The 25,501-nt window shown below is 42.4% G+C and overlaps 1 protein-coding gene across 6 annotated transcripts in view; it reads left to right on the forward strand.

The window, feature by feature from the left end:
* Nucleotides 1–1,101: 1,101 nt before the first annotated feature.
* The window catches only part of BBX (BBX high mobility group box domain containing), a 294,477-nt gene continuing 270,077 nt past the window's right edge, over nucleotides 1,102–25,501 (forward strand). For 5 of the 6 annotated variants that reach the window (XM_049858245.1, XM_049858248.1, XM_049858249.1 and 2 more), the window contains exons 1-2: nucleotides 1,102–1,239; nucleotides 4,265–4,336. The gene's annotated coding sequence lies outside the window, so the exon portion shown is untranslated. Of the gene's footprint in view, nucleotides 1,240–2,181; nucleotides 2,201–4,264; nucleotides 4,337–25,501 lie in introns of those variants that run through there. The other variant, XM_049858247.1, reaches the window with a different exon arrangement.

Genomic DNA, 25,501 nt, shown 5'->3' on the forward strand with positions numbered 1-25,501 from the left:
CAGCATGCCAGGGATCTTGAGGACCGTACAGGACTGGGCAATGTTTCGTTCTGTGGTACACGGGGTTGCCATCAGTTGGAGCCAACAGCAACAACAATTTCCAGCTTTGGTTTTTCTTTCCTAGCAACCTGTTGACTTGTTTATATCACACTGTCAAATATAATCTGCCAAAGATGTACTTAAAAAAAAGAAAATCAGAAAAAATAGCCCTTGGGTTCACCATCTTCAAAAGTCAATCAATATATGATATTCATATATGGTGATGTAAAATATGTAAAGGAAAAATCATATATATGTATATGTAATACGAAAAATGTAAACCTTGCATATATTGAATCAAAAAGTCTATTTCGAAGGGAAAAAGTTCAACAGACAATCTTCTATCAGTTATTCTACCTTACAGCATTGTTTTCTTGCCCACACAGGTGATTGCAGTCCCCTGACCCACTAAAAGTAGATCGGCTCTTTCAGCAAAATGTTTATCTTTGTGTCTGTGTATTGTTGTACTGATTTTTCCGAATTAACCCACGAATGTGGCGTTAACACCCTCAATGCACTGGAGTCTTAATAAACTTATCTTGCACTATTTTGGCCTATGTGACCAATGACCAAAAAAAAAAAGAAAACAAAGTCCAAGCTGATAAAATCCTTTCTTAGCCACTTGTTAGCCAGGTCAGGCTGTAAAATCATAACACAGTGTATGCCTTTTTCATGGGGCGCCACAAGGCGATTAAAAAAAAAAAACCCAAAAACCCCCTTCATTGCATTTCCAGCAGAGTTGTAGTTTATTACCACAACCCTCTCAAGTCACAAGGACACCAGTCTCGAGCCTTGCGACTTGGTGCAGACAGGCCTTCCACCCTTCACCCCGCTCGGCTGGGCCTCTCTACCTGTCCTCTCCCACTGTCTACAGGTCCCGAACATTAGAAAACAGAAAATGTGATGATCTTTGTGTGTCTCTGTAAAATGTGTGTATGTGTGCGTGTGTTTGGGTGTAACGGGCCTTGTGTTTGGCTGCGCGGCCTGTCTGTCAAGGCGCGGGCCAATGGCGGGCTGCCTTATATAAAATGAGTGTTTTCAGTCTCTCCGGGCTGCATGTAGTGTGTGTGGAGCGGTGTAGAGTGGAGCCCAGGCAGAGCGGCTCCGCGAGCTCCTCTCCACTTTCCCACAGAGGCGCCCTGACCGGCGGCCGGGGGCGACCCGCACGCTCGCCCTCAGGCCGGCCGGCCCGCCCGCGAGGTAAGCGCCCCACCCGGCCCTCCGGGCGCGCTCCCCGCACTTTCTGTTTGCCCACTGACTCGCCAGCCGCCGGCTGCAGCCCAAGGACTCGGCGGCAGAGCAGCGGCGGCGGCGGCAGCCGGGAGGGCGGACTTGAGGAAGGCGCGGGAGCCCCGCGCGTCCCGAGCCGCCGCCAGCCGGCCCGAGCCCCGGCCGCTGTCCCCCTCGGCTCCGCCAGAACTTTGGGCGGCGGAGGTCGGGGCCGGGGGCGAGGAGGCAGCGCCTGCGGGCGGGCGGGCGCCGGGGCCGGCCGGGGAGTAGTAGGCCAGCCGGTGCCAGGCTGCGTTTGCAGCCAGCACCTCTCGGCGAGCAGCGCCGCCCGCGAGGGGCACGGGCGCCGGGGCGCGGGCAGGGGCGGCCGGCCGGCGGAAAACAACAGGGAGCCCTCACGCCGGCGGCGGTCGTGGCCGCCCGGGCGCCCCAAACTTCATCTTGGCCAAAGTACGTGGGTCGCGGCTCGGCTCGGCTGGCTGGCGGGGAGGTGGGGCCTGGGGGCCGGGGCGCGGGGCGCGGGGCAGGCGGAGGGACGGGGACCCGGTCCTCAGCGGTGTGCCGAGCGTCTCGTGCGCCTTGGCGGCCGGGAGCGGCAGCCCCGTGGCTCGTTCGGCTGCGGAGTTGGGATCTGGGTGTTCCGGCCCCGCAGATGGGTGCCCTCTCACCCCCACCCCTAAGCAAATGCGCGGCTAGTGGAGAAAGTGCTGTTGTAGCGCCGGAGTAGCCAGTAGGAAGAATGGGGGAGAGGGGAAGAGGGCGAGGGAGAAGGGGAGAGCGAGCCGGGGAGGGCCGGGGAGCGGTGGGGGAGGAGGAGGGAGGCTGTGTCAGGATTTCGCCTGAATGTGGGATTATGTTGTGTCAATAAGTTTAAGGTGGAGAGCGAGGCTGGGTGGTGGTGCAGGGCAGGAGGAAGGCCTTATTCCTGAAGGTAAGTTGTGGCATCGCGTGGCCGCGATGACAGAAAACTTGCAGACCCTTTATCCGGGGATGGGGTCCACAGCTCGGGGAGGGCCCCCCGGCCCGCCGAGGCACACTCGTCTCACACTGCTATTCGCTGCGATCCGGGTCGCTAGTAAATTACAGAAATCAGACTCGGGGTTTCTTTTCCTCCTCCACCTCGGCTCTCTCGCTCGCTCGCTCGCTCGCCCTCAGAAATTTATTATGATTTTTTAATTTTTGGGGGGGTTTTGTGTGAAACTTGACGTAACTGAGACCCAACCCGGGTCCTGTGATTTCCAAGGACCCTGAATCCAAGAATGTAGAACACGTTTACGTGTGAAATAGCCGCGATCATTTCTGCTAAATGAGGAAGGTAAAACGAAACGATGCAAAAAGCTGAGACACAACATGTACGACGGGGTGGGGGGGCAGAGGGAGCCGGAGGGAGAAGCTGTGGGCTGCTGCTTTCTGTGGAGAGGAAGATGAGGCGTGCGTCCCCCGCCGGTGGGCAGGCTCGGCGGGGTCTCCGCCGTCCGAGGACGGATTCGCCCAGGTGGGTCTCCCGGAAAAGTTTGGCGAGGTGGGCTGGAGGTGGGGCGCCGCGGGGAGGTGGGCGCGGGCTGTGGGGGAGGGGGCGCAGCGGGCTCGGCCTCGGCCGCCGGTCACCGGCCTGGGGCTTCGAAACCATTGCCCGTCCTGCTAACCACACGTCCAGGGCCGGTCCCCGCGCCGCCAGCGCCGGCCGCCTCGCCTCGCCCCGGCCGGCCGGCGGGCTCTGGGTACTTTCCCCGCGCGGGGACGGGCGTGCTCCGCATCCCGGGGGCCGCCCACTCGCGGCGTGGAGCCCCCACGCGCGTCTCCTCCCCGCGCGCCGCCGCCGCCGCCTGGGCTCGGTCGACTTCGGCGGCCAGGGGCGCGGGGTCCCCGGCGCCGACGTGCCCGCGCCCCTGGCCGCCCCGCGCCCGGCCCCACGCGCGCCGCGCGGTCCGAGCCCCGAATGGCAGCGCCTCCCGGGGGCAGCGGAGGCAGCGGCGGTGGCGGCGGGATCTCCACCGGGGCCCGCGGGAGGAGGAGGAGGAGGAGGAGAGGAAGGAGGAGGGGAAGGAGGAGGAAGAGGAGGGGAGGGAGGCGTCTTCTGCCCAGACCGCCGCCGGCTCGGGCGGGCACGGGGACACCCCCTCGTCGCTGCTCTGCTGTGGAAAGGTGTTAGCAGACTTTTACGCCCGGAGTGTGGGATTCGCACTCCGTTTTCTTCTCCCCCCTCTTCCCCAAAGCAAGATGGACTCTTATTCCCTTTCTCTTTTTCCCTCTGCTTCAGCCTCTGTCTTGTCAGCCTTTAAGATCGACATTTTGTACTAAGACGCAAACTTGATGGTGACCAGCAACAAAGCCGGGGTGGGCTCCCTCGGCTCCCTCGCTGCCTCCCTGCTCCTCGGTTTCCTGGCCCCCCACCCCGACCTCGCAGACCTGGTGGCCCTGCACTTGCCGCGGGGGACTCGGGGGACTGTGTTTTCCCCAGTCGGTTGCCGTCTCCGGTCTCAGGATGCTGACCGGGGCCGGCGTTTGGGCGACGGCTGTGGCCGCCCAGGTCTACAGGGTTGAGGCTGCATTCCCTGGACCTGCTGCCACCGCCGTGCCGCTTCCCGCGGGCTCCTGGGCACGGTGGAGGCGTGGGCTGCCTCGGATCCCTGCGATGTGTTTACCGGTCTATTTGTCCTGGGGGTGGCGATCACTTGGGCAAGTTGATCACCGATCAGTGTGTGGATTTTGCGTTTGCGGAAAGGATCAACTTTCTGCTTTGTACATCCAGGGAGTAGGGAGCGAGGGTGCTGGAGACACCCTGGAATGCCAGCTGGGCTGCCCACCAGCCTCTGGCCTTTGCTTTTCCTGCCCCGTGGTTCCTGTGTTGGGGGTGGGGATGGGGAGGGGAGAGATTGGTGGGAAGCTGAACTCCTGGATTTCAGGGTTCTTCCTTCATAGATTTTACAAGACGGGGGACTCTACAGTAAAGCCCTACCACGCTAATGATGTACCTTTATTTGATACTTTATAGGTCACTATCATATGACAAAGGCTTTGCTGCAGTTCATCTTCCTCCCTGGGTACTTTCCGTCTGCCTTCCTTCGTAAGTATGCAAACTCCTCATACAGGGAAGCTGGATGGTTCTTGGTAGTGACATGAGGGTCCTTTTTATTCATCTAGGAAGGTGCTTTATTGGGGTAGCAACACCCCGGAAAGCTTATCTCACTGAGTTTCCCAAAGCAGAAGTCAGTTTATGATTCTTAGTGTTTGGAATTCAGCATTCAGCAATGGATTATAATTATTATTTAAGATAGTAAGTTTAAATGTTTGTTCCATGTTTATCTGCAGATAATTGTCATTTGAAAACTTAGTGTTAAGTAGATATTTTAATTGATAATGAAATCTTATAGATTTGAAGGTGAAGGAAATTTAATGCTGGACAATAAATACTATGGAAACATTGCAGCCTAGGAGTGGAGCGGGTTATTAAAAACCGGAAGAAGGATGGTACAGAAGACCTCTCTGATTACAGTGACGGTGGTTTGATTGCTTGCTTCCAGGTTCTCTTTCTTGGGTAACCTGCCTTTGTGACGGCTACTCTGGGGGTGAGGAAGGGTACTCTCGGTATACCAGCTTGGTGCACAAGGCAAAAAATTAATCATAATGTTTTTCAAAGTTTTGTGTTTGGAGAAATTAAGAACATTTTTGCAGTTTGAATATATGTGGAACAGCAACTTTGAGATTCTGTCTAAAGTGCCTTTTTCAGAGACAGGGCTGGCCCACAGGTGGAAAAATCAGTGAATTATGCGTGGGACAGTAAAAGTTTGAAAAGTTTGTTTTTGAGATGTAATAGTCGCAATGAAAACTGAGGGTTTTTAGAGTATTTTAAAACAGTGGGGTGAGCCCAAACTGCAGAGAACCAACTGGCAAGTTTGCCCCTCTGTTGTAAAGACACTCAAGGTACTATGAGCTGCTGATACATTAAGAAAGCTAGTTGTACTAAATTGTGCAAATCACCTGTGGTGCTTTGTAATATCACTGTAGTGAAGATGGAGATTATAGTTTGTGAAGGAAAAGGGACTTGAGCTCAGTTTTCCATGAAAGAAAATTCAGAGACCTTATCTGTTTTGTTTCCTCATTTGCTGAGATGTTGTTCTCATTCCCAAAGTGTTGTCTTAATGGGGAATTGAGTTTGAAGGCTAGCTTGTATGGTAGTCTCCACACCTGGGGTCGCCATGAGTCAGAACCAACTTGACATCAACTATCAACACAAGCAACATACAGTAGCAAAGTATATTTTGACATTTGTTAAGACTATAGATGATCTTTGTAATATAAGTTCTGTGTCATTATGGAATGTAAATATTACATTATTTAAGATAATTAGGTTGTTCGTCTTATTGGAGATTTTATGAAATATACATAACAGGCCAGTTGGAGTGGTAAGAGTGAAACCCAAAGAAGCATGAAGTCAGTGCACACTAAAATATGTGAATTTCAGTGCTTGCAATTTTTCTAGAGCTCGTTTGGAAGAAAAGTTTTTCACTTTTGAACATATGGCAAGAATATTCAGAATGCATTCCTGATTACCATAGAATACCACATTTATACATGTGAGGCACATTACTTTGTTCACTGAAGCAAACTTAATGTTAGTTCTTTCCTCATGGAAATATATTTGACCAATTTAGAAATTAATATGGGAACCAGTAATTTCCAGAATAAAAGTGATCTGATGAGCTCTTGAATTTCTTTGAGATATCAAATAAGTGTTTCATTAAAAAGAGTATTTTCAAGAACATTCTTGGTCTTTGAAGTTAGAGAGGTAATTTGTATAGTATAAAACTTGTCAGAGCGATCTGAAAACCTTACGATGAATTACCTGTTCTTTGCATCTAAAGTGTATTTATCAGATTTGAGGCTTAATTATCAAAATAAGAATTTAGTTAAAAAAGTTTTTGCCTCTACATCACGAAGTTTCCAAACTTTACATTGTATTATTCTGTATATGCTGTTAAATTCTGAAATGGAGGTCTTAATTTGCATTTCACTTTTAATGCTAGTTATTGAAAAGGAGGTTCATCTGTGTTTCTTAGTATTACATGTTTGGAAGTATTGTGGCTGTTTTGGGAAGAATCTTCCACCAGAGACTTAGATACTAAAAAAAAAAAAAAAGCTATTTTGAGACCTTTTTAAAACCCATCTTGACCTTTACACCCTCCTCCTCCAAAAAAAAGTTCCAGATTTAAAGAGTTTGTGAGATAGCTCTGCTTTTAGTGTAATTAGAAAAGTGTGTAGCACTTTTGACCTTATAGACCTGATCTTTATGCTTAATCCATTGAAACAGGAAATTTGTTTAGACATTAAATTTAGGCATAGCTTTAAGTGAAAGCTAGGATGTACGTATCTTATGGTTTGCCTTTGCTGTAATTAAGGTTTTTTGTCTGTTGTGAAAAAGAAGGAACGATAGGTTTTGAAATAGTGGTGGCACAACTTGTGAAACTCTCACTCAGCTGCTAAGGTATCGATAAAGCCATATTTTTCAGGTAAAATTTCAAACACGATTACCAATTTTCAGTCATCAAAGTACTGAAAGTACATTTTTCCTATATCTAATAAAAAGCATGAGTTAGAAAACACAAGGATCATATTCTTAAATGGATCTTACGAATATCGATCACATGTACTAGAAACCTTTAATAGAGTTAATAAAGGGCTTCACATCTCAACCTCATTAAAAACTTTGGAAAATAATCTCATAAAAGGTATGCTTTTTTTTTTGCGGTACTAAAGGAAATTCTGGAAATTATTATTAGCGCCTCATAAAATGTTTACAATTGTGACACTTAAATTTCCTAAATTATTAAATTTAGTAATTAATTTTGGTATATTGCATCACCCCCAGTGTGGTATACTTATATTTTAAGATTTGAACTTAAGCAGGTGCCACTTTTCTTGAAGTTGTAGTTTGAAGGTCACCCCATTTCATTTTATTAAAAAAAAAAAAAAAAAGTACCTCTCAGAGCGCCTTTTAAACTGTCTGCGTGGCAAAGAATGTGTCTCCTGTATTTTCAGTCAGCTTCCCTCCTTTCACTATGAGATGAAAACAAACCCAACTGTAGCAAAAACACTGCAGTTTCACTGCTTCGTTTTTATCATGTACCCCAGGAAAATTGAATGCAAGTGGTCTTTCTAGAAACCCTTCTCTGAAAGTATGAGGAAGGACAGAGGCCAGAGGCTGAATGGAGACTCTCGCGGCTTGAGGATCCTCTGGCTGTAATTCAGTCAGTGGGTTTGTAGCACCTCAAGGGCAGTCGTCATGTACTGGGTCAGATGGAGAGATCTCTGTGTTTTAAGTCATACCTGAGGAAAGTACTTCTTGAGTACAGCCTCACTCAACATTCATACTATCCCTTAGAAGGCAATTACAGTTCCTTGAAATGCCAGTACCTCATTTTAAAACTGCAAAGGTATACCCCGAAAATCCTTATGTATTACTAGGGATTGTTTTCATTTTTTTTTTCTTTCAAAGAAAAAGATAAGATTAAAATTGAAATAAGTACCAATTACATGAGGGGAATGCAAAAGAAGGCAAGCCTTCTTTTAGTAAAGAATCCTGTCTAAGAGTGTATATAAGTAAAAGGAAGATGGGAGAATGAGGGAATAAAAGGATTAAATATAGATGATGAAACAGTGACATCTACCAAAACATAAACTTATTAATGTACATGAGTCAGTTCAAGGATCTAGATAGTGAATAACTTTAGATAGCAAAATACGAAGTAAAAGTTATTAAGAATGAGGAGAATCTTATGAAGTCTCGGAGAACAATATCAAAAGTATTGTAAAATGTTGATTAGTAGTCAGACACAGCCCTTAGGTGAAAGAAGGTCAGGTTGTGAAATAGAAGCTCTAGGAGTGGGAGAACTGAGATCCTATAGAGATGGACAAGGTTATAATTTTTTTTTTTTGTAGAAAGAGAAATTAAAGATTGATAACTTACTCAGTAGAAATAAGAATGAGGGTAGAAATTGTTTAAAGCAGCTCTGTTTCTCGAATGTTTTTGGCTGGAATCTGCGGTAAGAACCACCTTTTCTATCCTGAACCGCATATAAAAACTGAATCAAAAATTTCTTGAAACAGTACTAGGAACATTGCCTTCTAATATTTTCTAGTCTTACCTAATCTTTATAAATGCAATCTGTTCCATGCTATTTTATAAAAAAAAAAAAAAAAAAAAAATTTGGATGCCATCCACTAAATTGATTTCATGACTTATAGCTTGGAGAACACCAACTTAGAGTGCTTGCTAAAAATGGAGGTCTCCAGGCCCCATCCCCAGATGACCTGATACACTGTATCTGGGGCAAAGCCCAGGAATCTCCATTTTAACAAGTACTGTAGGTGATTCTAAACAGGTGGGTGGTCCTTAGACATACTTTGAGAAAGTCTGATGTAAGGGACAAATGGTGAAAGATTGAATTGGAGTCACTGGTTGAGTGTGGGGTTAGCATTCATTGACTGCTAAGGTCTCTTCCAGCTTCCGTATTTCAGTCACATGTTCACACTGCTGAGAGGGCCCTCACCACTCCTAGATATCCTGGTGGTAGCGGGTGTAGTATAGAGAGCAGAAGCTTCACAGCCAGAGAGCCTGGGTTCCATTCCTGTGGTGCCTGTTCCTTACTAGCTGAAGGACTTTGAGTATGTCACTTAACATCTTTTAAACTTCCATTATCTTGTGGTAAAATGGGTATATAAATAATTACCCTGCAAGAGTGTGAGAATTACATGAGATGGCAGTGTACCTAATGCCCCTCATGCATGGTTGGCACTCAACAGAGCTCTTATTTTATAGTTTTATCTCACCTCACCCAGTCCCCACTAAGTCTGAAATTTCTCAAAACTGTGCCTTTCAACTTTGTTTTTTTCTAAAGGAGTTCTCAATGTTGGTATCACAACACGCTGATGTGTTTTTGACTACATGTGAAGTGTTTAACAAATAATTTGTTACCAGAAGAAATAGTAAGAATAATTAGAAGGAAAAAAGAAAAGCTGAGGCATACCCACAGTGTTCCTTCAGGTTTGGGGGCTGGTTTTTGAAATCAGTCTTTGAAAATCAGAGTAACATGGCATAAGACAGGAGAACAGCTCTTGCATATTTTAAAGTAGGTAGTTGACACCACTGGGCATTCTCTCTGGTGGCTTTGGGTTTTATAGGTAGTTCACAGTGTGATAAAGTCAATCCTTCCCCTATCAAGAAAGCGTATCAGAATACAGGGAAGAATGGTGTTACCATAATGAAAACATTGAACACACTCTGTGATGTGTGTCTATGCATGTGTGTGTATATACACATACACACATGTAAGCACGTACACACACATACATAAAATTGTTAGTAACTAATTACTGTGGTTCACAGATGACTAAAACTCACCGGTGTGTCAGCGTATGACTGTTGAGAAGCACTACATCTGGAGCGCTTAACAAATGGTGTTGTACAAAGTAGCCACTTAAACAAAAAAGGGGCAAACTAAGGAGAAGATGAATAGGAGTATATTGGTGTATTCCCAAAGCCCCGAAATCTCAATAACCTGTAAACCAAAAGCTACGGAAAATGCAATATGTGGTCAAATGCAACGGAGCGCAGAAGGCTGCAGATACCAGCGTTCTCTAACAGGGTTGTCTGACTCAGAAGCACCGTGCCTCTAACGTAGACATTTAGTTTTAAGTAGTCTCGACATTTAGCCAAATAAATGTGAATGAGTTAAAATTAAGTAACTTTTTTTTTTTTTTAAACTCTCCTTTCTCTTTGCCATTCATCTCCTGGCAGCCCCTGATCTTTTGTCTTGATGGATTTACTTATTTCATATAAGTAGGATCGTATAATATTTGTCATTTGGTGTCTGACTTATTTCATTTAACATGATGTTTTCAAGGCTCATCCATGTGGTGGCATGTATCAGAACTTCATTTTTCTTTATAGCCGAGTAATATTTCATTGTCTGAATATACCACATTTTGTTTACCCACTCATCTGTTGATGGGCTAAAATGAAGTAAAGTTTGCGTTTCCAGTTTTTTAAAGCTATATTTGCTGGGAACATATTCCCACTTAGCTCAATTTTAATTTGCCGTGCTTTCTGATCTCTTATAAATTGATAAGCTCTTCTTATTTCGGAAGTATTTTATAGTTCGACGTGCAGTGGTATTGCATACAGATTCACAATCAATCCTTTATCCAGAAAGCTCTGAAAAGTAGGTTTTTAAGTCCCCCAAAAAGTCTGGCATAAAAACTTACTTGGTGGCACAACTTAACCTGAACTGTCATGGGGTTGTTTAAAGTTGTTTTAAAGCCTGTTTAGAAGGAATATTCGTGTGTCTTGCTGTAGAAATAGCAGTGTGTTTGATTATGGAGGCCCTGTGTGGTGCAGACAGCTATGTGCTCACCTGCTAACTGAAAGGTTGGAGGTTGGAGCCCGTCCAGAGACATCTTGGAAGAAAGGCCTGGCAATCTACTTCTAAAAATCCAGTCATTGAAAACTCTCTGGTGCACAGTTCTGCGTTGACACACGTGGTCACCATCAGTCAGCTTTGATCAAACTGGCGGTGGTGGCCTCAGATCTGTCTAGGAATGCTACCTAATACATGCCTTATACACCATTTTTCATTTTTAAAACCCACAAAAGTCTGGATTCCGAAGCATACCTTGACCTAGAGGTTTCAAATAAGGGATTGTTAACTTATTGTAAGGAACCCTGGTGGTGCAGTGGTTAAAGTACTCGGTTGCTAACCTAGAGATCGGAGGTTCAAACCCACCACTTGCTCCATAGGAGAAAGATGTGGCAGTTGGCTTCCATAAAGATTTACAGCCTGGGAAACCCTGTGGGGCAGTTCTACTGTCTTTTGGGTGGCTAGTGACTCTGTGGCAGTGGGTTTGGTTTTTTTTTCTTTTGAGCCTATTATATTAAATTCCTTAGTCCACAGAGTAAAATTGTCTTGTATTAACACAATGAAAATTCTCCTGATAGTTTTGATCACTGGTCATGGGAACATTTTTATAGTTCTTGGGCAGCTGGTGAATCATGGAACATTATATGTTAACTCAGTCAAGCTTTGTTGGTCTTTGGAAACCCTGTGGCTCCAAATATAAGGGTCTAAGGCGTAACAGGTTATAAAGTCAGATATGCAGGATGATAGTAGTTGACATCATTTGTGCCTTTTAAGTAGAGTGAAAGGCTCTTGGATAAGAAAAGCTACAACAAAAAACACAGCTTAATTCACATTTAAATGTACCCCATTGTATCCATTTTGACATGGCGATTCCTTTCTGGTTATTGTAGTTGCTGGTTTTATTAAGTAAACACACACTGAAATCTGTTTAACATTTGAAATTTCTACCATGGTGAACTTTTCTTAAAAAATACAATGGTGAACAAAATGCAGGCAGTTTTCATTGTGGCCCCCTGTTATTAGAGGCTTCTTGCATAGGCTGTGTACGTTTGACTGCATTGCCACTTGTACGTTCCTTTTAATCTCTAAAAAAAAAAAAAATTTAATCTCTAAGGAAGGTAAAAACAGTATCTTCTGCAAGTTGAGCCTGTTCTCAGATGATCGTGTCTTTGGGTTTTACCTGTTTCAGAGGTTCTAGGTACTTTTATTTTCAGTAATGAATGATAAAATGTTGAGTTAGGACCATAGCTTTTAATTTCCTGTAAAAACACCACAGAAAAATGAAAAGTGGATGTGAGGAAGACTCTGTATGACACTCTGGGAATGGAACAACAGCTCTAAGATGTCGTCTTGTAATAGTGAAAAGACTTAAATTGACCTGCATTTGGGATAGATGGAAGCTCTTACTGGGTAAAGAAAATTCTCATTCTTCGTTATGTATCTATATGACTGCATCCCTTGGTGTAGGAGAGCCACAGGTAGTAATTCAGAGGTAGTCTTGTTAGCTCAATTATGTTGATTCTCTTAATATTAAAAAATGCTGAATTGCTTTTCAGTTTTCGGTGCATCTCTCAAAGCCCACCCAAGTGTAGAGTTCTCGCTGACTACGAAGAGAAGGTGACGGAGCATGGGACAAAACGAGAACACATCTCTACCTCTGGCTGCCACACTTTGTCTTCTGAGTTACCCAAGTTTATTTGTTTTCTCTCTCAGCCTCTTTCCCCTTCTCTCCCTCCCTCCCTCCTTTCCTGCCTCTCTGTCATCTCTTCCCGCTCTGTCCCAGACCATTATGGTTCATTAATGTGCATCTGTGACACTGCGTAAAGGTATTTGACAATAGGGATGTTGAATTGAACTTTGTACTTTTATTTTAAACTTGAGTTTGTAATTCATGAGTCCTTTTAGGATTTTTTTTTTTTTTTAGGATTTATCACTACAGATATGGTAGATTATTGGTAAATGGGAGACCCTGGTGGCGTAGTGGAGACTTGGAGTTTCCTATGTGTAAGTGTCAGGTAGGGATTATAAGGCACCTTTAGCAGGGCAATGTGAGATAAAGACACCTGTTGTTTCTACAAAATAACCTGAAGTAGACTCCTTATGCCAAATATATATTTTTTAGGGTGATAGAATGACTACACAATTTCATATACATTTTAAGGGAAAGTTTATTGCAGTTTTTAGAAGAATTCCCCAAATAGCGTTTTACATTGGGAGGAAGGGAGAAAGATAATTTGGACCGAGGGCCTCCTTATGATTTACAAATTTTCATTTATAATACTTTGCTTACTTTTCTGATGAGAGGCAGCCCTGTTTTAATGACAAGGAAGCTAAATCTCAGATTAAGTAACTGTCCAAGGTCACACAGCCTTGAGTGACAGTGCCACGCTTGGAGTGCTTGCCTGCAGTACCACGGTCACCTGCAAATTTTTCTAATTTACCTGCTTTAGGGCTACATTCCGGAATGTTAGAAATGAACGGTTTGGGGTGACTGTCAGCCAAGTTTTCACTCCCAAAAAAGAAATCTTCATTTTGGGGGAGTAGGGCTGGAACCCTGTTGCTCTGTTACTCTTTTAAGGAGTTAGCGGAGAAAGTCCCTGAGCTGAGGCCTGTTGCGGATTTTTGGCTCCAAGACCTCTTTCAGAGACTAAAGAAGCCCAAAATTTAGCTCACAAATTAATGTTTAGCCAGCTTTCTTTCTAGTTGTTGTATCTAGTGTAAACCAAAAAAACCCAAACCCGTTGCTGTTGAGTTGATTCCGACTTATAGTGACCCTACAGGACAGAGTAGAACTGCCCCGTGGGGTTTCTAGGGAGCAACTGGTGGGTTCAGACTGCTGACCTTTTGGTTAGCACCCAGCTCTGAACCACTGTGCTATGTCTAGTATACCCATCCAAAATGTGTAATCGCAACCTCCATTGTTTTTAATATTTTTTATTAATTTCTCTAGTACATTAGTGGAAATCGTTTGTTCTTACAGTATTATAAAATAGTTTTCTGACATTTATTTTTAAACCCAGTATTAGTGGAAAAATTAATAAGTAGATTCTTGCCGTTCACTGCCTGTTGATCAAACATGAATTAGATATAGAGTCAGTTAAAAGTTCAAATTTATCAGTTTTGTAAGTGGTTTATGGGTACTTTGGTTTTCTTTACCAAAGAAATTTATTTCTGCTGTGATAAGTAGAAGAAATTTTATGAAGTACACATTTGTGTACAAGTAGCAAATCATTAGAAAATACAAAGTAGCATGCTACTTTTTCACACTAAAAGCTCTATTCAGCTGAAATTAAATTCCTTTATCTTTGCATATTCAGCAATGTCAGAGCCTAAGTCAGATATAGAAGATAAAAAAGTTGCCGTTCTTTGTTCTTGTTGCGGACGGTTTTTCTTTGCCTAGCCTATGAGACGTGTAAATATGGAGTTCATCTGTTCTGGCCAAGCGGCTGTTGTGGGTGATGGTCTTAGGAGTATGTTCTTGCATTGTTTTAGCTGAATAGAATGATGCCTTACCAAAGGCCTTGGGCTTTGATTTGTTGTGTTTTCGGCCCCATAAACTACTTCTGAATGGTTCTCATTCAAGTAGATTAGTAAACTGAATTTGTTTATGCATTTGACACCTTTCTTTTGACTTGTTTTCTTGGGTCATGTACAAAAGACAGTTTTCTAACGAAATAATTTCTTTAAGTGTTGGTGAGACTTAGGTGGCAAAACCTATTATCGTTTAATTCAACATTCATGGGTTGAGTGCTGTCTCAGATTTGGGGGATTTAAGGATGAATATGGAACAGCCCTTGTCTTCAGAGCGAACATGTTCTACTGATAGGAAAAGGCCAGATGTAAATATCTGTCAGGTGAGTCACTCTGTGCTAATTGTTCTGATAGATGAGGCAGAAAAACAATACTTGAGTAATTACCAGTGAAAAACTGGATAATTCCCACATAGGAGCTGGTTGTTGAGGTATTGCTGGTGGGGGGAGGTGGTGGTTCTTGCTGTAGCTAGCACCTGTGTTTGCCCTAGTTGCCGTTAAGGTTGTTAAACTAACATGGCTCGTGCCCTAGAGTGGGTTTGTTATTGGTGTTGTTGAGATATGCACAGCAAAACGTATACTAATTCAACAGTTCCTACACGTAGAATTTATTGACAATGACTGTATTCTTTGAGTTGTGCAGCCATTATCACCTATTCTTCTGAGTTGTTCCTCTACCACTGCCCCCTAAGCTTCCCATCTAATCTCTCGAGTTGGTGTTGTCAATTTGATCCCATATAATATAGATCGATCTTGAGGACCACAATGCCATTATTTGGTTTTAAGAAGACTTCAGGGGTTAGTTTTGATTTAAGGTTTAAAGATTATCTCAGGGCAGTACTTTTGAGGGTTTGTTCAGCCTCCATGGCTCTAGAAAATCTGGAGTCCATGAGAATTTGAAATTCTGTTCTGAATTTACCCCCTTTTGATCAGGATTCTTCATAGAACCTGACCAAAACGTTCAGTAATGGTAGCTGGGCACCACCCAGTTCTTTTGGTCTCATGGAAATGAAGGCAGGTATTCGTGGAGACAGGTAGCTACACATTCCATATCTCTACTGGAGTAGGTTTTAAAAATCAGGCTTGTAACCCTAATTTGGCTCTTATTTAAATGTTATTGTATCCTTGTGGCTCTTGGTATATTTAAAAGGCCACTGACATTTTTTTAATAAAGCTTTCCATTTATATTAAAGAGTTATGTTTCAGTCAAATGTTTTGGACTTCCTTTTTATTTATTGATATTAATGTCACAATCTATAAGACAATACAGTTGAACAGAAGGGAAGTGTTTGACTATAACATCTTAAAGAGTATTCCTGATACACCGAATGATGTTAAAAGCATATTTAATAGAATAATAAGTTTGACCTAGATGTTCAGAGGTCCTAAACACATGCTAAAAAAACATTATAAACTAATATAGCCAACACTTTTACTTAAATTATACTGCTAAAAAAAGTTTTTTTTTTTTTTTTTTTATACTACTAGGAGTATATTAATAAGATACTCTAGCCTAAGCATTAAAACGCAACATGGGATTCTAAAGAGGGGGAACTGTGTGTTTCTGTCCGTGAGAGACCATGGGCTACAAATTATGCTGAACGCATCCATTTAACAGTTTTCATGCTTTTATGGTGTTTGCAGCCTGTACTTAAGCAATTGAGATTTTTCTTGGGGTTCAGTAGACCCCGGCATGGAGTCTGCTAAAGGTTTGTGTTCCTTGTCTTTTATGCACGGTAATCTGGGTCTGGTCTTTGGATTCTCCTTTAACTTGGTTCAAACCATCGGTATGGTTTGTTTTAATTATACCTCAGTAGTTATGCATTTTCACCCGGTTTTATTTGTGACCCTCTTCCGGCTGGTCATTTCTAGGCACCAACCCAGTTTAGATTAAACTTTGTTTCTAAAATATTGTGCTCGGTGTTCCAGATGCCAGCCTTGGGTACATTGATAACAAATACATTTATAAGTGAAATGATAAAGAATTAGAAGCTGATCTGGGAAAATGTTTCTTCATAAGCTGACAACATTGATAGTGACCCCAATGTTTACATAAAAACAGCAAAGAGAATACAAACTGTGGAATACCAACTCGTGAGTCTTTGTTCTCTGTCTTGGGGCTCGTTGGCATCGTGGAAGTACTTCCATCCGGATCTCAGTTTTTACTGGTCCTGCTAGTAATATGTACATCTTGATACATTTTACATGTGGACGTGCGTTCCCGTCTCATTTGTGCGGTACATAGTTAGTAGTTCTAGAGAACACGTTCAGGTTGGTTATAAGGTCAGGGTTTTGCTTTATTTTGATAATTTTCTACATGTAGTCTATACAAAAGTTTGTGTAGCTGAAGGAGTCTTGAGGAATGGTAGCACATGTAGGTACAGAGGTAACAGGTGAGGACCTGGTCTCACATAGACAGTAATGAATTCACTGCATAAAAAACTGTCATCATGAGCCAGTTGTTGGGAAGTGGATTTTCTTTTCTTTAATTTTTTTTTTTGTGACCATATATGTCATCCCTGCCGTGTATTTCAAGTACAACTAGACAGCTTTCAAATCTGATGTACAGGTCTTAAGAATTGGGGTGATCTTCATTAAACAGATGTTTTCTTGAAAAGCTTTGACTGTTTTTAGAATGGAACTATATGTTCTTATGGACATAATTTCAGAATGCTTCATATTTCAAATTGATTTTCAATTATCAGCGATTCTCGATTTTAAAGATTGACGTTTTACTCTCCCTGGGTTTCCACATTTAGTAATCAGTGATCTGTAAAGTCCACACGGTGGAGCGGTGGAGCTGTATAAAGGGACACGCCACTGGTCATTTCATGAAGAAGAACAGTCTGTAGTAAAGCAAATAATTTCCCTCTATTATATATGTTTGTTAATTTTGGGTTTCGTATATTGGGTTCTCTTTATTTTATACAACATGTATTTATTGTGTACCCACAAAGATGTATTAGGTACAAAGGTATGGTAGTGCACAGATGGGTTGGGAATCTGAGAGCTGTAGAATAGAAAGATGACGGCTCTCAGGATGCTTCTCGTATAGTAATGACATAGCACACATGAAGTAGAAAGTAAAGATGACCTGGATAATATCCACGAGATCCAAGGAGCGGAAATATAGGGCAATAGGGATGGTTAAGGCGGGGAAATTGGGAAGGATTTGAACTTTTTGGTTGTATAGCTTAATGTTTAGGTGTCCTTGCAAAATGCTTACTTCATCTATTGAGAGAAAATGGGCTTAGTGGAGCATGAAGGCTGATATTACCCGGACCAAACACTTCACACCAAACGTGATGGATAAGGCAGTGACTTCTAGACTTTTAAAATGCCATTCCCCTCAGTAAAAGAATCTGAGGATGTATTCCTACCATATATACATTTATTTAAAGGTTACACATACTATAATATTAATTGTATATATTATAAAATGTAAATAGTTCAGAAGTAAAGATTATATGAATTGAGTGTAAAAACGAATTCTAATATTTTCTTCTCACCTACTCCAGCGGGTTATCTGTGTACATTCTAAGGTGCAAAAATCCCACCTTGAGGAACACTGGTTAAAACTGGGCTGTGTCACACCAGGTTTAGGTAAGGTCTAGGAAATTGGAGACTTTGTTTTGCTCAATAGGTACTGTTGAACAAGTATGCAGAATTAGACAGGGAGGGAGGGGAGGAAGGCAGAGTCTAGCTGAGGGATCCATGGAATGCAGAAGTGAGGTCCAGGAGGTTCCCCACAGCTGGACAGTGTAGAGATAGACTAACTCCAGGTGGGCAGAAGATGCAGCCGCTGGCTGGGGGGCAGAGTGTTAGTGAGGATATCTCTGAGGAGTGGCTTTGGGGAACCCAGTTCTTAAAGCAAAAACTATAAATTTCTTAGGATAAGATCTGGATTTTATTCATCTTTGTACCTCAGATGCCCAGGATATTGTACAGCAGGGGTCCTGTTAACATTTGTTGAAGTGAATTGCTCGGTTTTGTGCTGTATACTGGGCATGGGAGGCTCTGAGGCCACAGGAATGGATCAGCATCAAGATCCGAGGCCTATCAGTGAATCCTTCCAGCAGTTCTGGGGTCACAGCTTGCGCAGATATGACTTTATGTCCTGGCAGGGTTGTCTCCACAGAGGCGCTGTAGTGACCACAGCTGCGAAATCACAGCTGTTTATTTACAGCTTATTATTAGCATCCTTCATTAACATATTATCAATTGAGAATATAGAGCTTATAATTGAATTATTTTGTATGCTCTGTTACTCGATTCTTCTTTCATTACAAAGCTGGGATATTAAAGTTAGGACTGAGGAGAAATAAAACAAGGTAGTTTGCATTTTCTCTCTCCTTTTTGGAATTTTCATATTCAGACTTCCTCTTTAAAAGGTGGTAAAAATTCTAGTTCGTGGTCTTAAACGTATCATGCATTTTATTGAGCGTCGTCAGAACTGGGGAGAACAGGCATTTCCTCCCTCGGAAGAAGCTGCAGCGTTAGCTTTCTACGTCATAGGCTGGCAAGACGCAGGGCATCCTACTTCGGCTCTGACTCTGGTCAAGACAGGTAACTGCCTCCCCCACCTCTTTCTATGGTTCGGTCTCATTCAGGACATGTTTATTTAAAGCAGTTTCACATCCGCACAATTAATAAATTACTGTGCTTTAATTTGCATTTCCGAGGTCTTGCAGTAAACATAGGAAGTTCCCCTTTGCCCTTAAAAAGACAGTTTGCTGATCTTCCCAGATTTGAATAAAAATTTCTTCATAGAGCTGTCCTGCATCTTTGGCACGGTCTCCAAATAAAGGCTTGAACAGTGAAGGCTTTGCTCTCAGCCTGTTAGTCATTAAGTCGTCAAATCTCCCTTCATTGCAAAGCTGTCACCCTTGTAGGGACAGTAGTAATAATATCTTACAGTTGTTACTAAAGAGTTTACACTGTGGTTTCACTGACATTATTTTATTTGCTCCTTAGAACTGTGGTGTGAGGTAAATAGTAGGGTATCATTATTCCTATTTTACAGATGAGAAACAGGTTAAAAGTTGTGAAGTAGCTTGTCTAGGTTGCTGGACTTGGAGTGGTACCCCTGAGGCCAGAACCCAGGTATTCTGGCCGCTAGTCTAGAGAGCTGTCCACTGTGAAAAGCAGAATTTATCTTATTTGAGCTAAGCTTTTTTTTTTTTTTTTTTTTTTTGTTTTATCTTCAGCCTGGTAAGTCACTGTGAATACCTGAAGCATCAGTGGCACATAGACAGTATAGTTGTTTAACGTTCACGCTCTGTGGCCTGTGAAGTAGGTCTTAGTTTCTGGTCCGTTTGTGCATTTACGTGAGTGTTCTAAGATCATGTGGTGTGACTGTCCATTCGACTTCACTTCACGGCCTGTGGTGGAAAATTAGACGTGTGGAGACCATACACTGACAAAGACTGTGCTTTGAATTGTATGTTACGATTCTTAAGTGAGATTTGGATTATGTATTGGGGCCGTTTTTCCTATAAAACATATTTCTGACGTAATGAAAATTAATTGGAAAATATGATTTGATATCTAGGTATCTGAATATGGTATATAAATCTGTTTCCAGAATATATCCACCTTGTAAATAGTTATCAGCTGGTGTGTTTTCAGAGAAGTGAAGGCATGTGCTAATTTTTTTTTCTCTTTTTATTTAAAAGACAGTTTCGTTTGGCATTCTGAAGAAAAAGGAGGTTCCATAGTCCATTTAGAGAATTTAGTAAAGCACCTCTGCCAACTATAAAAGAAAAGATAGCTCTGTCCAAAATTATTTCAAGATCAATTATTCAGTTACTATTTTACGTAGTAGGAAGGTATTACTTGTTCGGATCATATCTCAAAGTTCCCCAAGAGTAAAGAGGTCTAGTAAGTATTTTACTGTGGCAGAATAATAAAAGATTGATTGCTACACTAGAGTTTCAGAACTTTTTAAAGGTTAAACAAAAGCAGTTTTTTAAAATTTAAACTATTTCTATAGGTTCTCTTTTTCTGTGATTTGATTTTTATAATCAGTGTTCGCGTGTTTGTACCAAGTTTAGGACATGGTGTAATATCAATGGGTACGGAAGAGGTTTGTTGAATTGCAGTTTGAAGAAAAGCCAGCACATGTGTTTACTGAAGAGAACATATAAAGATAGAAGTGTTTAGACGCTGTGAACTCTCTTTTCTTTAGTTTGGCTTTTCATTTAACGTGGAGTATGAAAATAGAAGTCATGAGTTCCCCCCACCTTCAGTTTTTAAGTAGATACGTAAAATATGAGTCCAGGGTTGTGAGGTGGGCTTTATTATCTCCATTTTAGAGGAGGCAACTGAGTCTCAGCGGCTTGGCAACTTGCCCAAAGTCATTCCTCTGTAAGTGGTGGAGCTGGATTCTGGATTCCGTCCCCCAAGTCCATGCTCATACTTACTCCCTTATCCTGCCTCTTGGGCACATCCCACATCCCGTGTGGCTGTCATAGCACCGCTCGGTGCCATGGTCCTGTTGACTCCTACTGGATTGTCCTGCCCAGGGTTTAAAGCATGACCTTCCCTTTGTTTGTGCTCCTACATTGTCACGTAGCCGTATGTACACGCTTGCTCCTCGGTAACTGTTTCTTGCATCATTCTGAGTTTGAGGTAAAGTTCTTCCAAAGCCAAAAAAGATAGCATTATATAGTATTCTACGGGAGAAATAGTTGTTAGTTCTTGTTTTTTTTTTTAAATTAAGTGTTGAGCCACAATATAAAAAGGAAAACAGTTTAGGAATTCAGATGACTAAAAAGAGAACAATACAATTTTAGCGTGAGAGGGATTTTGTCGATGATTTTGAAGTGGGATAATTGATCACTTTAGATGTGATGAGACCAGCGCCCAGATTAAGGAGTCAGAACCCAGGCCGCGTGACTGGCGGAGCAGGAACCGAGACATGAGACCTCTGGTTTGGTGTTTGATAGAGAAATTTGCTTAGCTTCAAAGTGATTGGGAAAACACTTATTAGCCATTTGACGGCACCACCTTCTCAGCAGGAATATGTGACAGTTTTTGTTTTTTAGTTGTTTACAAATACTTAAGACTAAGGAACTAAAAAGTATTGTTAGAATAAAAATATATGTAACATCCCTATACTTTGAAATCACATCACCTTACTCGTTGAGTTCTAATTTATGTAGTAGTAGGATAATTTTGGTAGCTAAAAGATAATAAACTGAAACATAACTTTGGTGTAGAACCCTGTGTCCTGTGAAAACAGAACAAGAATTTGCAAAACAATCACACATTGTTCCAATGGAATGCCAGTTTATCAGATGCCATAGGTTTATTACAGTCTCATCTTAGGAGAAACCATCCCGGCCTCACAGCAGCTCACCCTAATCTTAAGAAAAAGATCCTCCGAAGTTATCCTAGGGCTCTTAGATCTTGTTGTATCCATGCAGGTAGAAAGTGCTCATAGCTGTTGATCAAGTGAAGGAAGTTTGTAAAACTGTGACAGCGTTCCCTGTGCAAGAGTGGTTTGAGGGATTTGTGTCCTGCGACTCCTCAAGGCGGGCATCATAAGAAACCGCAACAAATCCAGTGACCGCATGTCTCGTAACTTTGACCGAATTGACTCAGGTGTGTGTGGACTAAGCACTTGGGAATTAGGGCCCTCCCCCATGACATATTCAAGGTTGTTATTTTATAAGTATCATTTGGGAGAAATTGACTTCCGGCTGTGAAGTTCAGGGAGGAAGCCTGGACACAGCTCTGCTGCTGGGGCTTCAGGTGCGGATTGACCAGCTTCCAGCCCCCAACTTTCTAGAATAAAAGCAGGCAGCAGGGGCTGCTAGCCTGTTCTGCTCCTTTGTGTCAGTTAGAGAAAAGACACTTTTTCTTGAGCCGTTTCTTCCCTAAATGTTGCGAAATTGGCATAATGAGTTGATTTTGCTGGAACAGGACGCTTGACTGCCTGTGGTGTGATATTGTCACAGTAAACATCCAGGTCTGTGCTGTCGGTGATGTGAATGCTGCCCCCTAGGTTTGTGCAGTGCACAACTTGCACAGCTGCCTGCAGAGACCCCGTGGGCAGTTATATCTGGGAGAGCGTGTGTTTAGATATCAGATGTTAAAACATCACACCCACAAGTCTATAAATGTAGTTCTCAGAACGGAAGAGTTTGCATGAAATCATTATTTCTAAGATTATAAACATAAAATGAATTAGAGGAATAGATAACAGAGACCCCTCTTTACCTCTGCGGTGCGGTGACAAAGTGCTCTCTGTTCTATTACACATCTCTTGGCCCCACCAGTTTAAAGCATCTTCAAAGTCAGTCTGTCTTTTGGAGTTCTGATTAAAGAAGAAAATTTTCTGACCTTTATAAAGAGGCTTTCCCTTATTAGAGGGGTGCAGTAACAGAATGCAAAATGACTTTATGCATCCACCTTTTTTTTTTTTTAATCCATCATTAAAAGTTAATTGTCACATCATGTAAGAGCAACTTGATGGGATTTTTAACATCCGAAAATTGGCAACCTGTGATGAGGGAAGTACGGTCTGTGAGAACTTGAGTTAAGAGAATGAAAGGAAAAACAAGCCTTTTATAAATCTTAAGTGGCAGCTAAATGGAAATAAAAGCTTTTAATTTTTTGTGGGAAAATGGTGATAGCAGATCAGTGCCTTATATTTTAGTCAGAAGCAGAAAGTTTCAGAATGCTGTGTCTGACTGGAGGGTGGTTGTCTGGGCAAGGGAGCGCTGTAGAGGTTTAGTCCCCTAAACATTTGAAAAGATAATCATGCCTTCATTATCTTTGTGCTCCATGGAATTCTGTGTTAACAGGAGCAGTAATTACCTTTTTCACTCTTCTTTACTGAGTAACAGTTGGTGGGGTATTCAGCAGGAAATCGTTATCCCATTTGAGGCTTGGGTAGTCTGCATGCTCCCCCGGTGGAGTTTGGGTCTTGCCCAGTAGGTAGTGATGATGCATTAAGTAGTTAAAACCACAGTTGTTTTGCTGGGTCTTTCATTCAGCTCAGTGACATGATTGTAAAATACAGGGACCCAAACAAAGATTTTGAAATGGTTCTGTCTTACCAGCCCTCCCCACAGTTTGGTTGGAAGGGCAGTGAAGTGTTGCTGGTTTGTAAAAAGCAGAGGGCTTGTTTACAGTAGCTCAGAGGTGCTAATTGTTTCTGGTAGGAACTTTACACCCCAAACCTCAAGGTAACCCTTAACCCTTTACTTTCCTTTTTGTCCCACTAGCGGGAGACCAGTTTTCCCATGCTGTAATACCGAACCTGACCTGCCCTTTCCACCAGGCTTCCTGGCTAACTTGATGGGTGAATGAAATATAAGGCTGAACTTAGAGCTTTGCAGGTGTTTTTAATATGATATATTTTTAAGGTCTGATCAGATCTTTCCCAGATTCCTGTGAAATCTATCCCAGTTGGTTTCCCTTTTGCACATTTTTCCTGACCTTCAAAAAATGAATAAAATATGGCATTAAATATAGCATTCATTTATTACCTATTGTATACCAGACACTATTCTGTGCACTTTTAAGTATCTTACTTTGGGTAAAGTTTTTTTTTTTTTTTAAACAAATTTGGAAACTGAGGCTCCAGGAAGATGAGCAGCCTACCTGAGATCACAGAAGGGTCTAGCATATATCTGAGTCCAAAGCAGTTCTCTTTGCACTTTCCCCCACTTTCCAGGGAATCTCAGACCTGAACTCTTAGTTTCCGACTCCTCATTTGCTTGTCTTCTTTCTCATAAATTAAAATTGAGTTCTGAACCCAGCCACTCTTAGAAATCTAATTATTTTGGTCTTTTAAATATCTACCTGGGAAGCAGCATGGTTTAGCAGTAATATCGGGAGTCAGATAATCCCACTTAAATGTCATCACAGCCGCCTGTTAGCTGTGCGAGTTTGGGCAAGGCGCTTAACCTGTTAGTACCCTGGTCTGGTCACCTAGAAACAAGGAAAATGGTATTTACCTTATAGAGTCGTTTTCAAAATACAAAGATGTAACCTATGTAAAGCACTCAAAATGGAAAATCCAAGATGGAAATTTACACTCTTTTCTAAGATACTGTGGCCTCTGTTTGCTGTTCAGTTTACTTATGTTTATGTGTCTTCATTTGTCTGTTCATAAACATAGCATCTTACGTTTACAGTCATTTATGGATGGAAACGGCACAAGTTCAGAAAATATAAGTGGTGTTCAGGTGTAGGGATCCTGATAATTGTAGTAGTACATATTCATATACTTGACAACAACTGGTTGTTGGCTGATACATTTACAGTTATTTAAAGATAAATCGGGAGTCCCTGGGTGACACACATGGCTAAGTGCTTGACTACTAGCCAAAAGGGTAGCAGTTCAAACCCACCCGGAGGTGCCTGGGAAGACAGGCCTGAAGATCTTTTTCCGAAAAAATCTTCCTTGATAACTATGGAGCAGTTCTAGTCTGCAACACAGGGGGTCGCCGTGAGTTAATCCACTTGACGCCAGAAATAAGAGCAAAGAGAAACCAGAGCGTTATTTCAGTAAAAAAAGGGATTTCAGCATTCTTTCAACAAACATTTATTGAACTCTATTACGGGCTAGGCTCTGTTTAGTCTCTGGGATTATAGTAATACAGTAAAACCTGCAAAAGCCAGAACCTGTGTGAGGGGGAAACCCATCAGAGAAGGAAAACTGAAATATTTTCCATTAATAGAGAGGAAAGGAAATGGGTAAGACTGCACCATTAGGGGCGGAAAACTTGCTAGACCCGGAAAACAAGGCAGTCCGGTCTGCAGAGCTCCTGCTCTCACTGCGATAATACAGAGGTTACAGATGATTCCTTTATGGGGTATACTTTCTAATGAGGGAACAGTACAAAATAAAATCAGGCGGCAATATGCTGTTCTAGATGGTTATATGTTACAGGAAACAAAGCAGAGAAGGAGAGAGAATTTAGGGGGTGTAGTTTTAAACAGCGTGGTTTGCGATTAAATAGGGGTCATACTCTGTGGTAGAATTGTGCAAGGCCAGGAGGGGGTATGTACAAAAATGGAAAGCATGGTGCCAACCTCGAGGATGGCCTGTCCTGTAGAATACACATGTCTTTTTTCTGCAGCATTTGTAGAGTGCCTCTGGCACTCTCGGAGACATTCCTTTTCTGCATGAAAGGTGGTACAGAAGTTTGTACCTGGTGGCAGGCTTTTGGGAACCCACTGTTATGCTTGGAAGAGGATGCGGGTACTCTGGATGGCTTTCTCTGTAGTTGGCAGAATTAGGGGCAAACCCTGTGCATTCCTTGTAGTTAA

Source organism: Elephas maximus, chromosome 18 (assembly GCF_024166365.1).
Source record: "Elephas maximus indicus isolate mEleMax1 chromosome 18, mEleMax1 primary haplotype, whole genome shotgun sequence".
NCBI lineage: Eukaryota > Metazoa > Chordata > Mammalia > Proboscidea > Elephantidae > Elephas > Elephas maximus.